At 38.3% G+C, this 16,181-nt stretch overlaps 1 protein-coding gene across 1 annotated transcript in view; it reads left to right on the forward strand.

Moving 5' to 3' along the window:
* Positions 1-16,181, forward strand: part of SOX5 (SRY-box transcription factor 5) — a 569,607-nt gene that overhangs the window by 124,950 nt on the left and 428,476 nt on the right. The window lies entirely within an intron of this gene.

Raw genomic sequence — 16,181 nt, forward strand, 5'->3', positions numbered from 1 at the left:
TAAAAAAACCTTAAATCTTAGATAGATAGAAAACAGGCAGACTATTAATTGAAATGTGATCTGAAAAGTGGGCTGAAATAATGAATGGGTTTTGTGTGAAACTCATCCAAAGTGAAACTTATCACCCATTGCAGTTCACTTACCCTTGCTTGCAGCTTTACATCAGTCACCACTAACCTGGGCCTAGTTCAGGTACAGCATAGAGATTGCTCTATTTTCTCACAGTGTCCTTGATAGTTTTTCTACTTAATATTATGTGAGGAATCGTATATCTTAAAGAGATCATCTCAGGGAATTAAGGGCTGGAATTTCTTTTCTATATTAGGCAAGATCTCAAAAAGGACATGGGTGAAATTTTCATGCCAGGCCCTCATCTAGGTGTCCAGCCTTTCCTCCTGGTAATGGAATTCCACTGACTGACATAATTAGGCCCTATCAGCTAAACCTGTTGTGTCAAAATCCTCTTGAAGTGTCTTCATTTACATATTTCTGACATTGCAGAAGCAGTCATAATAGTCGGTTCTGTCAAGGCCTGTTGTGGAATGCTTTCATTCTCTGATTGACAGAGATAATAATTGATACTATGGATACTTTCTATTAGAATAGTTGTTTATTTGGCAGAATATTCTATAAAATGTGCACCGAAAATCCGTGAAAAGTGCTTTGGTAAAAGTAGTTTCATTCGTTTTTTCATCTATTCTTTTCTCCTGTCATCTCAAATGGTTTTGATCAAACTGTTCCTAAATTAATGGACTGGCAAAGGAACAGTCTCAGGCTCTGATTCCAGACTTTTTTTTTCTGGATCTCTGTAGTAATTTTTCTCTGTAGTCATTTTGAGCTTATTGAATAGAAGTTGTTCTTAATATCCAGTATGCTTATACCAAAGAAGATCTGCTTTTTGTCTTAGCCTACTCCTTCAATTGAGAATACTTTGTAAGAGCATGTAGAAATTAAGGAAATGGACACATTTTATAAATGATTCGTAAATGTAGCTTATTAGAGACATAAATGTTCCTGAATTCTTACTGCTGCTTTTCCTTCAATTAGGGTATTAATATTGATAGGTTAAGACCTGTTTGGGATTTGAGAAATTCTGATAAGTAAATTTTTGTGCCTTAATCTTTTTAGGAGGCATTACACAACAGAGTAATATGGACTAGCACTAGAAAGTTCCCTTTCTTGCTGGTGAAGGTGACATGAGATCATACAAGCAGATCTTCTAGTTCCTGAGTGTCGGTTTGCCCCCTTGCCATGGGAGGAGTGGTATGAGGAGGACTGATGTGGTGAGGAATGGTTGTCCCCACTAACATCCAGTTACCAACAGCACAAAGACACAGGGATGCAGGACCCTATGTTCAGTATCTCCTTTCAAATCTGCTGAGGGAGCTGGGGCAGGAAGGCTCTGCACCTCCGTGACAGAGCTATAAATGAGGGTGACAGCGAAAAGCCCAGAGTGCATGGTAATGGGTTGGCTTCACAAGTCAGGACAACAGTAGGAGATGGATTTTGCTCCCAATCTACCCTGGCTTTTTGTTCTCTTCACATTGTGGGTTTAATCATTAAACCATTAATGAGAAAGTATAGGAAAATAGTTCTCTTACCTTCCTCTTCAAGACAATCTCCTGTTTTAATATTCTTTGTGTTCTAGTAGCCTGATGAAAAGACAGGGATTCTCTTTATGTGCCTAAGAATGACCACTGCATGGGCTGACAAAAGCTTTCCTAGTCACTGACTGTGTGAGGATAATAATTTTTTTCCCATTGTTGGTTCTTACAAAAGCCTGTGACATCAATAGCCTATTTAAATTAGCCAGTCATAAACCTAGCCAAAGGAATGAATCCAGAATTGGTGTCAGTGCAAAGACCATTCCAGATGCAGATAGAGGTTCCAAAGTGGGTGTGTGTGCGTGTGCGCACGCACACACACACACACACACTTTTTTTTTCCTTTCTAGTTTATTTCAGAAATTTTTCTATAGAACATGTAGTAAATATTTCTAAGCCTTGATGATGTATGGCAAAGCAAATGCCAATTTTTGGTTATGTTTAACTTCTCTGTACATCAATACAACTTTCTGTTACTTATGAGGATCGCTGCAGCCTTGACATGATGCATTCATTCAGCTAATGAAAAGTACATAAATAAAGGCAAGAGAATAGAGGACAAGCTTTAGATAGTGAAGTCCTCTTCAAGCAAGTTAATAGTTTTTCAGTGGATTAAGGATGTTAAAGAATGAGCATGGAGCTACCACTTTGATTCTAGAATTTCATGTCAGATTGGGGTGGGGGGTGGGAGAATGATTGAACATACAAAAGCTCTGACATAAACATATGCACCTACCCACGCAGCTTGCATTAGAATATAATTGTAAACAACAGAGGTGCATGGATTTGACATTTGTAATGAAAGATAATCAGAATGTTTTAGTAAGAGGTTTGCTCTGTATTACAGATACTTTTTTTCTGATAAACTTCTAATTGAAAGTCAGTCAAGTTGCTTTTCAGGAATTTGTGACAACTTCATTTAGAAATCCTATACATATTTTAAAAATCACTGATTTACTCATCTGTTAAAGTGTTTTTTTTAAGTCTGTAGAGCTGTGAAGCCATCGACACCATTAAGTTTAGAACTTTCCCACCATTCTCTGAAGAGCTCTCAAATTTATTTGCAGGAACTCTCTGAGAACCAATAAGTCCTTTCTCTGTGGGTTACCTGGCTGGACACTGTATTGGAATCATATCATATGTGGTCTTCCGGGTTTAGTTTTCTTCCCTTAATAAAAATGTTTGAGTTCCTTCCATGTTTTTGCATGCATCAGCTATTTGTTACTTTCTAATAAGATTGTGTGGATAAACATTTTGTATATCCTTTTACTCTTTTATGAAAATCTGGTTTTATTTTCATTTTGTTCCCTATGCATGATGCTGCTGATACGTCTTTAGGGATATATTTTTAAAAATCTCTTTGTCGGGATAACTGGAGTGAAATTGCTAGGTTTTTTAGGGGTAATTTTACATTTAGCTATTTATAAAAATGCCAGAATTGCTTTGAAAATTGTTCCACAGATGCACATACCCACCTGCAGTGTCTATCTGCAGTCCTCTTGCGGCTTTTATGGGCCATCATTGCGGGTGTGAAGGGGTCTGCGATTGTGGTCTTGATTTATATTTCCCTGATGGTTAATGTTCCTAAGCATCTTTTCATATGCACTCAGTCTTTTTTTTAATCTTTGATGAAATGTTTAGTGGATTTCTAATTTGACTATTTGTTTTGTTGAGTCCTAAAAGAGTTCCTTATGCGTTCCCTATGCAAGTCCTGTGTCTTAATGTCACTTTAAAGTATTCTTCTTGATCTGTGACTAACATTTTCTTATTCTTGTTTGTGTCAATTGAAGAATGCTTTTTAAATTGATGTTTCTTTAAAAAATATGTTTTATGTATGTGAAAATAAATTATACACACATGTATGCATCCAGAGAGAGAGAGAGAGAAAGGAAGGAAAGATGGAAATAAATATGTCCACCGGATAGTTCACTCCCTAGATGGCCATAGGAGGCAAAGCCAGGAGTCAGGATCATCTGGGCAGGAGCCCAGGCACTTGAACGACCTTCCATTGCATTCCAAGGCTCATGAGCAGGGAGCTGGATGGGAAGTGGAGAAGCCAAGACATGAACTGTCATCCATAAGGAATGTCAACATTGCAACTGAAAGCCTTCCCCACTAGTTACTATAATGCCAGCCCAGGACTGGCATTTAATTATACTTAATTAAATTGAATTTTTGAAGTTTTAAAATGTTCAGCTTCTTCTTTTATATGCTGTTTTAAGACTTCATAGAATTTTTTTTCCAATCTTTAACATATTTAGTTTTTGCATTTAAGTTTTGATCCATTTTTGACCATTTTTGTTGAGAGATGAGGATTTAAATTGATCTTTGAACTTAACGAATATCTAATTGTTCAGCGGCATTTGTTGAAAAGACTGTGTCCAACTAAACAGCTTTGTTTCTGCTGTCAAAGGTCAGCTGACAGAAAGTATGAGGGTTGATTGCTAGATCCTTAATTCTGCCCCAGTGACTGTGTCCAGTTAGGTCAATTCCATGCAGTTCTGGTTACTGTAGCTTTGAGACAATAGTGTGTGTGTCTTATGATTGTATCAGTCCTTTTCAAAGTTGCTTGTGGTGTTCACTTTATGCTGTCTTGTAAATTATTAAATAAGCTTGAGAATTTGCAAAATAAGAAAGTGCTTGGAGGCATTTGTATAGGGATTTGTTGAAGGTGAAGGTAAATTTGGAATTTCCATGTTAAGATACTGTCAGATAATAAACATGAACTGTTCATTACTCATATCTCTAATTTCTAATAGCAGTGTTTTCTAGCTCTTAATATACGAGTGTTAACACTACTTTTACTAAAGTAATCCTTTAGTATCTTATTCCTTATGATTCTATTTTGAAGTTGTTTTCCTCATTTCAGTTTTAGGTTACTCATGGTTAATACATAGAATGTAATTTATTTGCATGTGTTTGGCTATTCTGCTGAAAACATTAATTAATACAACAATTCTGTGGGTTCCTTCCCACTCTGTATTAACAACAAGTTCTGGGAATAAAGACAGTTTTATTATTAACTTAAAGCTTTATTCATTTTCCTTTCATATGAAAGAACACTGAAGGGAGAGACAGATGGAGAGAGATCTTCCACCTTTTGATTCACTACCCAAATTCCTGTGCAGAACTCAGTCGATTTCTGCCATGCATTTAGCATGGAATCAAGGACTTAAATTATGATGTAGATTTTTCTCTTTTTTATTTTAATGGGTCAGTACACTAATACACTGTTCAAATTTATAATACCTACAAACAATGAATATTGTTCTGTGGTTATGTTTTGGTATTAGGTATTGTTGGCATCATAAAGTAGGTTGTTTTTCTTGAGAGTTTATGAAAAAATTGAAATTGTGTGCTCCTTAAATTATCAAATTCTTCCCTGAAGTCATTCATGACTTTTTCTTTGTGGGAAGATTTAACATAATTAATTATATTCTTTAAATAATTATGGATTTGCTTGAATTTTTGTTAATCCTTTTGCTCATTTGTATCTTTTGGAAACTTTGTATTTCTTCAAAATTCAAACTAATTTGTTGGCACAAATTTTTCATCAAATGCCTTTGTAAAACTTTCTATATGGTGATGATTGTTTTTTATTTCAGTATTAATTTGGGTAATATGTGTCTTGTCACAGTTGCCTGTTGAGTGAAGGCTTTGTCAGTTTTATTGATCTTTTTTAAAGAACCAACTGAGTGTTCATTGGTATGTTTTCCCCCTGCTTCTTTTATTGATTTCTACACTAATCTTTTATGTTTTTGGTTTCTCCCTGCTTTACATTGTTTGCTTCTTTCCAATATATGCCTTCTAAAGATGGATGCCAAAGCTATTGATTTGTTTCTTATATTGTTTCTTATATTATACTATAAAAGTTCAAAGCTAAAATTTTCTCTGAACACAGCCTTAACTCTGTCCATGAAATTTTGTTGTTACTGTTCTCATTTAACTCACTTTATTGTTTAATTAACTGTGATATTTATTTGATCTACAGGTTGTTTCGAAATGTGTGGTTCCACTTTCAAATGGATGTTGATTACCTACATTTGATTCTGTTGATATGTAACATAATTCTGTCAGATCACATAGTTTGTAGGGTTTCAGAGCTGTTCAAATCAATGATGCTTGTTTTTGTAAATTCACATCTCACGTGGTATATTTTGGACAACAGTACATGTGCTCTTATAGAGAATATATGTTCTGCAGATAGAAATATTCCATACATGTCATAAGTGTTTGATAGCTTTGGTTAAATCTTCTATATCCTTGCAAGTTTCCCTCTCTGCTGTATAATCTTTGCCTTTTGCTTATAGTCTTTCATGCATTTATATTTAATGTAGTAGTTGAATATTTACTTTAAACCTTTTTGCTATTTTTTTCTCTTTGTTCCTAGGTTGTCCTTTAAAAAAAATAAATTCACTGCTTTGCTTCCCAGATACCCACAATAGCTAGGGCTGGATCAGGCTGAACTCAGGCTGAACAGTAAGGCTGGGGCCAGGCTGAACTCAGAAGCCAGGAGCTTCATTTGGGTCTCCCATGTGGCTTCAGGAGTACAGGGTCTTGGGTCACCTTCTGATGCTTTTCCCAGGAACATGATCAGAGAGGAACATGATCAGAGAGTTAAACTATAAGTGGAGCAGCCAGGATTCAAACCAGTACCCATCTGGGATACAGATGTCATCTTTACATGTTGCAGCACAACGCTAGGCCCAATGACTTCATTTTAAAATCTTGCTTCCTGGGCTTTCCACTGGATTGTTTGCCAGATCAATGGCCTGCCCACAATTGGGTTTAAACATGTTGAGCCAGTGTGAATTCCAGCCTTTCCTGATAGAGACGTTCAGAGGTTAAGAAGGTTATGAATCTGTTCCTGGTTGAATTTGATGCTTGGAAGGGACCTCAATAAGCATGTGTAGGAAGATAGAGCTCTTTCCATACTCTTGTATTAATGCCCACAGACACCCAACCCCCTGGGAATGTATGGGAACTTGTTAAGACTGTGACTGCCTTTTCCTCTAGATCCCCTAATACCATTTCTGACTTAAAGAAGGTCTGTGAATCATAAATTCATGCAAGCTGTGCAATATTGTTACTCAATATTGCTGTTATTTTTCTCAGTAGCCCAGCCATGCTTTTTTTTTTCACATTTCTTCTCATGCTTGTGAAGAATACAACAATGAGAAGCCCAAGGCTGGGATAAGAGGTAGAAGATGTTCCAAAGGCTACACAGACTCCCGTTGTTATACTGAGGCTCAACAAATTTTCTTAGATAAGGATTTCACTATTTGTATATGCTTTTCATCAATTTTCCATTTCGAATAGTTTTATTATTTGCATTTGTGGGTCTATGTACATGGATTCATACCCAGTCTTCCCTTTCAATTCTGTTGACACATGTATCCGTTTGTATGCCAGTACCATGTTGTTTTAATTATTATAGCTTTGGAGTATGCTTTGAATCCAGGTACTATGATATCTCCAGTCTGATTTATTTTGCTTAGGCTCCCTTTGGGTATTCTGGGTCTTCTCTGATTCCAAATATATTTTAGAATTATTTTTCTAAACCTTGAAGAATGTCGGTTGTTTTTTAAGAACAGATATTACATTGAATCTCTATGTAGCTTTAGGTTGAATAGATATTTTAACTATATTAATTCTTCCTGGAATATCTTTCCTTTTTTTGTGTGTGTGTATGTGTGTCATTGATGATTTCTTTTAGAAAATTTTGTAGTTTGTGTTTTAGAAGTCTTTCACTTCTTTGGTCAAGTTTACTCCAAAATATTTGTTTGTGGTATAACTCTGGCATTTATTTCTTGGCAATTTGCAGAATTACATTGACTGTTAGTTCCGTTGATGGCCTAAAATAGGAACTAAATTTTTTAGGTATTAGTATTATTTTAATAATTCACATTTTTGAAAGGGAGATATGAAGGGCCATTTGGTACAGCAGCTGGACTCTGCTTAGCATAACAACATCCCATTTAAAATACAGGTGTTCATGTCTAACTCCTCTTCTATTCCAGCTTCCTGTGGATATGTACTCTGTGAGGCAGCAGGTTAGGGCTCAAAGATTTACCTCCCTACTACTTATGTGGGAGGACTATATTAGACCCTTGGTTAATGACTTTGTCTTAATCCAGACCTGGCTATTGTGAACATCTGAGGAATGAACAAGTTGGTATGAGATCTCTGTCTGTGCTTGAGTCAAATAAGATAAAAATAAATACATTAAAAATAATTAATGCCAGCTTTATCAATTCTGTCCAAGCTCATGTCTTTAATGGTTTGTTTATTTACATAATTTTGAATTGGAACAGTGTCAGTATATGTGACCAAGTTCATACAGTGATTAAGGAAGGAATCTTTTCTTGGTGGCACATGAGTTTCACAGCAGAGATCCTAGAGTTGGTTTCTATCTGAGGGCAATAAATAGATTGTCTGGTGACTGTTTTGGGTGTCACCAGAATAAGAATCATTTCTCCACAAAAGTATTTTTAAAATGTAGACATGGAATTTTATCAAGAAAGGCATTTTTTTTTAATAACGATCAGCTAACGTAAGGCTAGGTTACCCAGCACAAGCAATGTATAATTTTTGTTTTTGCTCTTGGAGATGTTAAAGGCTGAGAAGTAAAATTATACTTGCCACAAAATACAATTTTATGTGCAGTAAATTTTATGTGCATGAACTATAGCTTTTGGAAAGCTACTTAGTAGAAAATTAAATTTTATATTACTTGTCTCTTTGAAGAGCCAAAGACATTCTAGCAGGAAATATTTGGAAATTATCGACCAGGTAGTCCTGAAACCAAGCTTGAGTGGTACCAGAAAAAAAGAAACCATGAATGCCGGCTTTACAAGTTACAAGGCCAGGAAGCCAGGATTAAGCCAGGAAATAGTGTCGATCTGATGACTAAGTTGATGCTATTTGCATTTATTTGATACTCAATCTATATAATCACATACAACGTAAAACAAACAAAACTCTGTATTCATCTGTCTGCTGTTTTAGATTCTTTGTCGTTTTTAGTTATGTTGTTTTATTGAACACGGGGTTGAAGTAACTACTTATCAAGGGTCCCCTTCTATAGCAGTGTGGATTATTTCTTTGTACAAAATAGCCTTCTCAACTTAGTGTTTTTTTGAGAAAACATTTTGCTCTTACATTACTGTTAAAGGCTTAATGGTGTTACTAAATAGTTAAAACATACGTTTTTTTTTAAATGGCATATTATATTAGAACATTAGAGTGAAGATGAAGGAGAAACAGAAAAAGATATCTTCCATCCATTGGTTCATTCCCCAAATGGCATCAACAGAATTTTCCCCAATTACAAGGAGCCAGAGCTTCATCTTGGTCTCCCACACAGATGGAGGGCTCTGTCACCTCCTGCCTTCCCAGGTCCAAGAATAGGAAACTGGATGAGAGATGAGGGAACTGGGACTGTCAGCAGAACAAGTGGCCTTCTGGGCCACACTATTGGCTCTAACAATTAAAAAAGAAAAATTATCATAGTGCAAAAAAATAAGGTAAGCATTTTAAGTCGTATTCAAATGACATATTTTACTTGACTCAAATTTTAAGAATGACAAAAATCTTTATATCCCTGCTAGAACATAATTTCCATTAGTATGCTTGAATTTTAGACAGTTTGACAAAACACTGTACAAAACAGCATTTTGATACATAGTTCCTTATTTATAATTCTGAAGATGTTTTTATTCTATTTTATTTATAAAAACTATAAAATTTTTATTTCGAAAAACGCAAATTTAACTGATGCAACAACTCATTTTGTGTGAATATTTATATATTTTATGTTTTAAACATTTCATTTTGCTTAAGTATGTAGTGTTAGCCTGGACCTTACTAGTCCTATTATGTGGTAAATGAAATATAAAAAATATTGTATCCCTATAATATAATCTTTCAGAATTCAATTTGCCTTTAGGGTTTTGGATCATATTTATTGAGTTAAATTGAATGTTACATTTCAATCTTTCCTCATCCTAGAAAGCTGTTCAGAATGATCTAAACAGTCTTTATTGTGATTCATGACTTCCATGTATCATATAGCATCTTTGACTCATCTTCGGTCAAACTTTCTGTTTTAGGGAGGCAGCAAACGTTGTTAGACATCTATAAGAAGGATACCTCAAAAAGTTTGTAGAAAATGCAAGTAACAGATAAATTTATTTTGCTGCAAAAACTGTTTGAACTTAGTTTTCTTGAGCTTTTTCGAGCATGCTAACATGTGGTAGGCTGTGGGGAGCGGGGTGCTAAAGCTGCTCCTGGGACTCGGAGGCCGTGGCAAGATGGCGGCTGGCCCAGGGCCAGGAGGCGGAGCTGGTCTCGCCAGCAGGTAAACAGGATAGGCTAGTTCCCCCGCGGTGATTACTGGCCTATCACATAGCGCCAAGTGGACCCACGGGGAGAAGTGATTGGTGGAGAACTATATAAAAGTAGCAGGCAAAAGCTAGTGGGAGGACAGACACACGAAGACAGACAGAGGACAGACGGACGGAACAGATGACAACGTGGAGAAAGACTGGGGGGTGACGAGAAGACTGGAGGGCAACGAGAAGACTGGGGTGCAACGAGAAGACTGGGGGTGACGAGGAAACTGGGGGCCGCTGAGGAGAAAGACTGGGGAATGAAGCAGAGAGTACAGGAAAAAATGTGGGAAGAAGGGTGGCGGAAAATGGGAGGAAGGGTAGCAGAAGAAGCGGGTAGGAAAGCTTAGACCAATGGGTACAGGTGCAGCGGAGAGGTTTTAAACGCAGCCGCTTTTGGCAGTGAAGGGTCCGGCTGCCAGCTTTTCCCGGACCCCCAAGAGTTTGCCTCGGTGTTTTTAGTGTCACCGCTGCTGGGTGGCGGCGACAGTAGGCCCTATACAAAGAAGTAGGCAGTGTCTTTGCGCTCAGAAAGCTTACAGACCTGGGCAACATATATTGTAAGTGAGTGCTTGGAAGTAAGAATATAGTGTAGCACAGGAAGTGATGGGGTGAAAAGACAGCTGGTAAATGCAAGAAAGGGATGAAGTAGAAACTTAGAGCAGGCTTGGTGGAGAATATGTCTAGATTTTCAAAGCACAGCACTGCTCACTGGAGTATGCGGTGCAGGGCAGAGACTTGAGAAGAACCTGGGAGTCTGCATGGAAGGACGAGTAGTTGCACCGAAGATTGGGCAGTGAGCCACACGCCAGGATCTTTATAGAGTTTTAAGGAGTTGATAGAGGTGAGTGGCCCAATCCAATCTGTGGTTTTTGTTTTCAGTTTTCATTTTAAAAATTCTTTTTGCATAGTGTTGTGAAGCTAGAAGATAGACTCTCTAAGAGAATAATATCATTAAGGAGACAGATGCCATAATCTGCAGCACAAGTTTTTGCTCTTATTTTGTCAAAAAGCTAACCTACTTTTAAAAGAAGCGATTTATTCATTTTATTGCAAAGATAGACTTACAGAGACAAAGGTCTTCCATCTGCCGATTCACTTCCCAAATGGTCATAACAGCCAGAGCTGAGCTGATCCAAAGCCGGAGCCACAAGCTTCTTTCTGTTCTCTCATGAGGGTGCAGCATTCCAAGGCTTTGCACTGTCCTCTGCTGTTTTACCAGGCCACGAGCAGAGAGCTGGATTGCTTACAGAGCAGCTGGGACGTGAACTGGCACCCATGGAGGATGCCAGTGCTGCAAAGCTGAGGATTAGCCACTTGAGCGACCACCCCCCAAATACCTTTTTTTCTTATCTTTTTTTATCTTCATTCTATCTCTGTCCCCGTCTCCTCTGTCCTCTTCCTCAGCCCTTTTTTGTCTTGTTTTTATCCTTAGAATTTTAGCATCCTTAATAATAACACCATCTCTTTTTCAAACTTGCAAACCTGATTAATACTCAGGCAAACAAAGGCATTCCCTTTGTGTCTCAATGTCTTATCTTTCTAAATTTCAACCAGTTCTGTTGTATTGTTCCTGTAGCAAACTGCCACGGCCTGGGTAGCTTACAAACCAAAGTTGCTCCCCAGTTTTACAGCCTGGAAGTCTGAATTCAGGGTGCCAGCAAGGTCAGGTTCTCATGAAGACATTTCATCTGTGCTGTGGATGGCTGCTGCTTGCTTCACTCTGGTGTGGTGGGGAGCAGAACAGCAAGAGTTCTATTAACTCTTATAAGGGTACCAAGGTCACTTCCAAGGGCTGCACTCTTCCAACCTCATATAATCATAATTCCAGGGTCTTACCTCCTAATACTGTCATTGGGAAGAAGAGTTTCAATAGAAGAGGCTTTTTTTTAAGGTCTACTTTATTTGTTTCAAAGACTTGTAGAGAGCTGTTCCACATGCTGGTTCACTACCCGGATAGTTATAATTGCTGGGGTTGGGCTAAGCTGAAGCCAACAGCCAGGAGCTTCATCCATTTGCTTCCTGTGGGCACAGGGCCCTGAGGACTTGAATCATCTTACAGTGCTTTCTGGGGTGCATGAGCAAGGAGCAGGATCAGAAATGGCACAGCTGGAATTTTAACGGTTGCCCATATGGGATGGTGGCATTGAAGGTTGTGGCTGAACCCTTTATGCCACAGTGCTGGCCCCAATGTATGAATTTTTTGGAAGATACCCATACCCATCCTCCTCCCTGGATGATTAGGATCTTCATAAACTGTCCTTTCATTTTAACAGTCACTTAGCCATATGATTAAACTGCACTCCTGTCGTCATTAAGAGCTGCTCTGTGGCTGGAATCCTAACTTCCTGTTCAAGCCTCACAGCAATGTTTGATACCTACAAGGCTTCCGTGTAGTGTGTGTGTAGAAAACACTGTTCACATTGTACTCTGTGTGAGCACAGCTCTAGGTGTACATAATAAGGATGACTCCCCTTGGAGTAATGCAGAGCAGACTGTAGCTTTCTTGCTCCAGCCAGAATGTGTTTTGAGAAAACCTCAGTGCCTTGAGTATTCCTGGTCTCTCAAACCATCATTCCCTACAGCTTCACTGAATTCCCTGTTTAATCCAGACCCATTGGAGCAGCCCTTGTCTCTGCCTCTCTCAGGGCTGCCTTGAAACCCCACTTTGTTCTAGTAAAGTCACTTGGGTTTCAACAAACTTCTTGGGTTTTGTCTCTTATAAATACTTCTGAAGGAAATCATATAATCACACTAATTACTGCTCTGTAATTTGTGGTCTTCTTAATTGGGCTCTTCCTATTCCTCTTTGCTACACCAAATAGTTGTACTCGATCTTACATACACACTTCTCCCATGATCCAGAGACACTGACTCAAAATAGTAAGTGTATTAGGCATTAATTTTTTGTAACCCATACCCTCTGATGTTCAAGCCTGCTGCCAGTGCCGTTGCACTGTCAAAATTTTACTGATTCTGCCTCTCCTTAGTTTCTAAATGCTGGGGTTTGCTTTGTTAGGTCTCACACTCTCTTCTCCATTTATTCTTCCTAGGTTACCTCACTCAGTTTTCTGTGCCAAAAACCACCCATAAGCTAATTACTCTTAATTTATTTTTATTGCCAGTCCAAGTCTTTTCCCTGGGGTTTCTAGATTTACGTATGCAGCTAATAACTTGACATCTCTCCCCAGCTGTCTGGTAAATGTCTCAAATATGACATGGCCAAAACAGAACCTACACACCGGCCCTCTTTTCCATCACTGCAAATAGCATGATCTTCCAACCCCTTTCTCAACTCAAACTCACCTGTAGGTTAAGATTCTTGCCTCTTTCTTCCACATCAAGTCAATCCTCACATTTCCTGTATTTCCCTCCAAAGAGAGTGTAAAGTCAGAAAGTCATCTTTGTTTGTGTCATATTATTTCAGAGGAACCACCACCATCTGTCAGTTGAGTAGTTAAATCTAAGCTTATTTCATATCTTGTTTTGATCTTTATGACCTATATCCTTCTGCATAGTGCCTGGGATAATCTTTCCTTAATAATGTATGTAATAGAATGTTCCCATTTATAATCCACTGAATTCCCATCAACCATTTACCCATATGTTTCAGACACCTCACTGCCCCCCAGATCCCCAAGATGACTTGGATGATCCTGTAAGACAATGTAATAGTGATGCCTGTCTAGCCTGCTGGCCTACGGGCCTACTGGGCTTCAGTCCAGCTCCACTGGTGTTCTAGAAACACCTCAAACACACTTTTGGTGGTGCACCTGCACCGCTGGAGTATACCTTTCATCTGTATGGGACTGGTTTCTCCCTGTTGCTAAGATCTCAGCTTCAGTGGCAACTTCTCAAAGAAGCCATCTTTGACAAAGTTGTCAGTATTTAATCCTTTACTCTGATGTATGGATCACTTCTATCTTTCTTTATCTTGTCCTCTCCTACATTTAACATGTTGTAGGTGTTCCATAACAATTAAATCAATAATTACTTCTATATAGTTTATTAATAAACTGTGCTCCACTACATTTTATAGTGAAGAAACTAACAAGTGAGAAATGATTGCATCAGCACTAAAAGAAGGAAAACAGTACATTTTAATCTTTTTCTTTCTTTCTGAAAGGGGAGAAGGTGTAAGAGAAGAGGTTGGCCAACTTGGTAAAGCCTATAACACAGTGTCTCAAGGCTCTGAAAGAGAAACTGCAATCCACTAACTATTTTCCTAGAATAGCGAAAGGAACATTTTTAGAGGTCCTGGAAATCTCGTACCACCTTGGTAGACACTCTGTTATTTAATTAATTCAGTGTAAAATATTTCATGCGTAAGATCATTAAAAATCAGTTGTTTAGTACCATGCAGCTCAATCAGTTGATTAACTACATTTTTAAACTTTCTTTATGGACTGATGAATCACCTAATTGATGAGAGACATATTTTAACAGTGTATTATGATTCACGCAATAAAACATAATCATTATTGTTTTTGTTACCTCATTAATTTGATTGATATTGATAATAACAGTGATTTGTGCCTAATGAGTACCTAAAGCGATGAGAGGGCTCTGCTAAGAGAGTCTCACTTTGTACATGAGTATTTGTTTGCTTTCTGAAACTACCTGAAGACCGGTATCTCATCTTTTATTTTTATTTGTTTAAGATTCATTTTATTTATTTGAAAGGCAGAATTATAGAGAAAGAGAGATATTGACCATCCATTTGCTGGTTCACTCCCCAAATGGCCACAGTTATTGGGAATCAAGAGCCTCATTCAAGTGTGCAACATAGATGCAGGGACTCCAGCACGGGGCCATCAGCCGATGCTTTCCTGGGCACATTAGCAGGGAGCTGGATAAGAAGCTTGGTCCAAGTATCTTATCTTACGCCTCTATGGAGAGTTCAAAACAGCCAGGGTTTGTGTGGCAGTGAAATTTTATTGAACAAAATATCATTATGGTTATATAAATCAGTAATTAGCAATTCCAAATATCAGTTAATATATACATATAAAGCCTCTTGTACTTTTTGTGATTTTTTTTTAAGAAATCCAGGTCACTTGCCTTGAAAAACAGACTCTAATTTCTAAAAAAATTAAAAGCACATATAACAAACAATGTAGATTAAAGGTGGATTTTTATTTTATCAGTGTCTGAGTTAGTTTATTGGCCTGATCTAAGTATATCCATGTCACAATCCCTACAGTGTGTAAATATCATTACCTTGAATCAGTTCATTTTAAGAGATTATTCTGGATTATCCAGGTGGACTCAGCAAAACCACATGGCTCTTTAAATGAAGAGATAGCAGGTGGGGAGATGCAGCTGAGAAAGACTCAGTCTACCACTGCTGGTTTAGTGTGGGAATAAGGAGCCATGAGGCATGGAATTTGGGCAATCTTTAGAAGCTAGAAAATGCAGGTGTGTATGTGGTCCGTAAGAGCTTTCAGAAGAAATACAGCGCTGCCAATACCTGGAGTTTAGCCCAAAGTGATCCATCTTGGATGTCTGACCTCCAGAATATAATACATCTTTGTGTTGCAAAGCAAGTAAGTTTGTGATAATTTGGTACAGTAGCAGCAGGAAAGTGCTGGCGTTTCCTTTTTGTTTCGCTTCCCAAAACCAAAATATAGAGTGTGAGCCAAGGAAAGGAATGAATTGGTTTCTGAAGGTGTCTGTGATAGCTTGTCACTTAATGGCATTTTGATTTTTTCTTTTAAGATTTACTTTATTTTTTTAAAGATTTATTTACTTTTATTACAAAGTCAGATATACAGAGAGGAGGAGAGACAGAGAGGAAGATCTTCCATCCGATGATTCACTCCCCAAGTGAGCCCCAACGGCCGGTGCTGTGCCGATCCGAAGCCAGGAACCAGGAACCTCTTCCGGGTCTCCCATGCGGGTGCAGGGTCCCAAGGCATTGGGCCATCCTCGACCGCTTTCCCAGGCCACAAGCAGGGAACTGGATGGGAAGTGGAGCTGCTGGGATTAGAACCGGCACCCATATGGGATCCTAGGGCGTTCAAGGCGAGGACTTTAGCCGCTAGGCCACGCCACCGGGCCCAAGATTTACTTTGTTTTTATTGGAAAGTCAGGTATACTGAAAGGGTGAGAAACAGAGAGGAAGGTCTTCCATCAGCCGATTCACTCCCCAAGCAGCCGCAAACGCTGGAACTGAGCTGATCCAAAG

The sequence above is a fragment of the Ochotona princeps genome, chromosome 27 (genome assembly GCF_030435755.1).
Source record: "Ochotona princeps isolate mOchPri1 chromosome 27, mOchPri1.hap1, whole genome shotgun sequence".
NCBI classification, from domain to species: Eukaryota; Metazoa; Chordata; class Mammalia; order Lagomorpha; family Ochotonidae; genus Ochotona; species Ochotona princeps.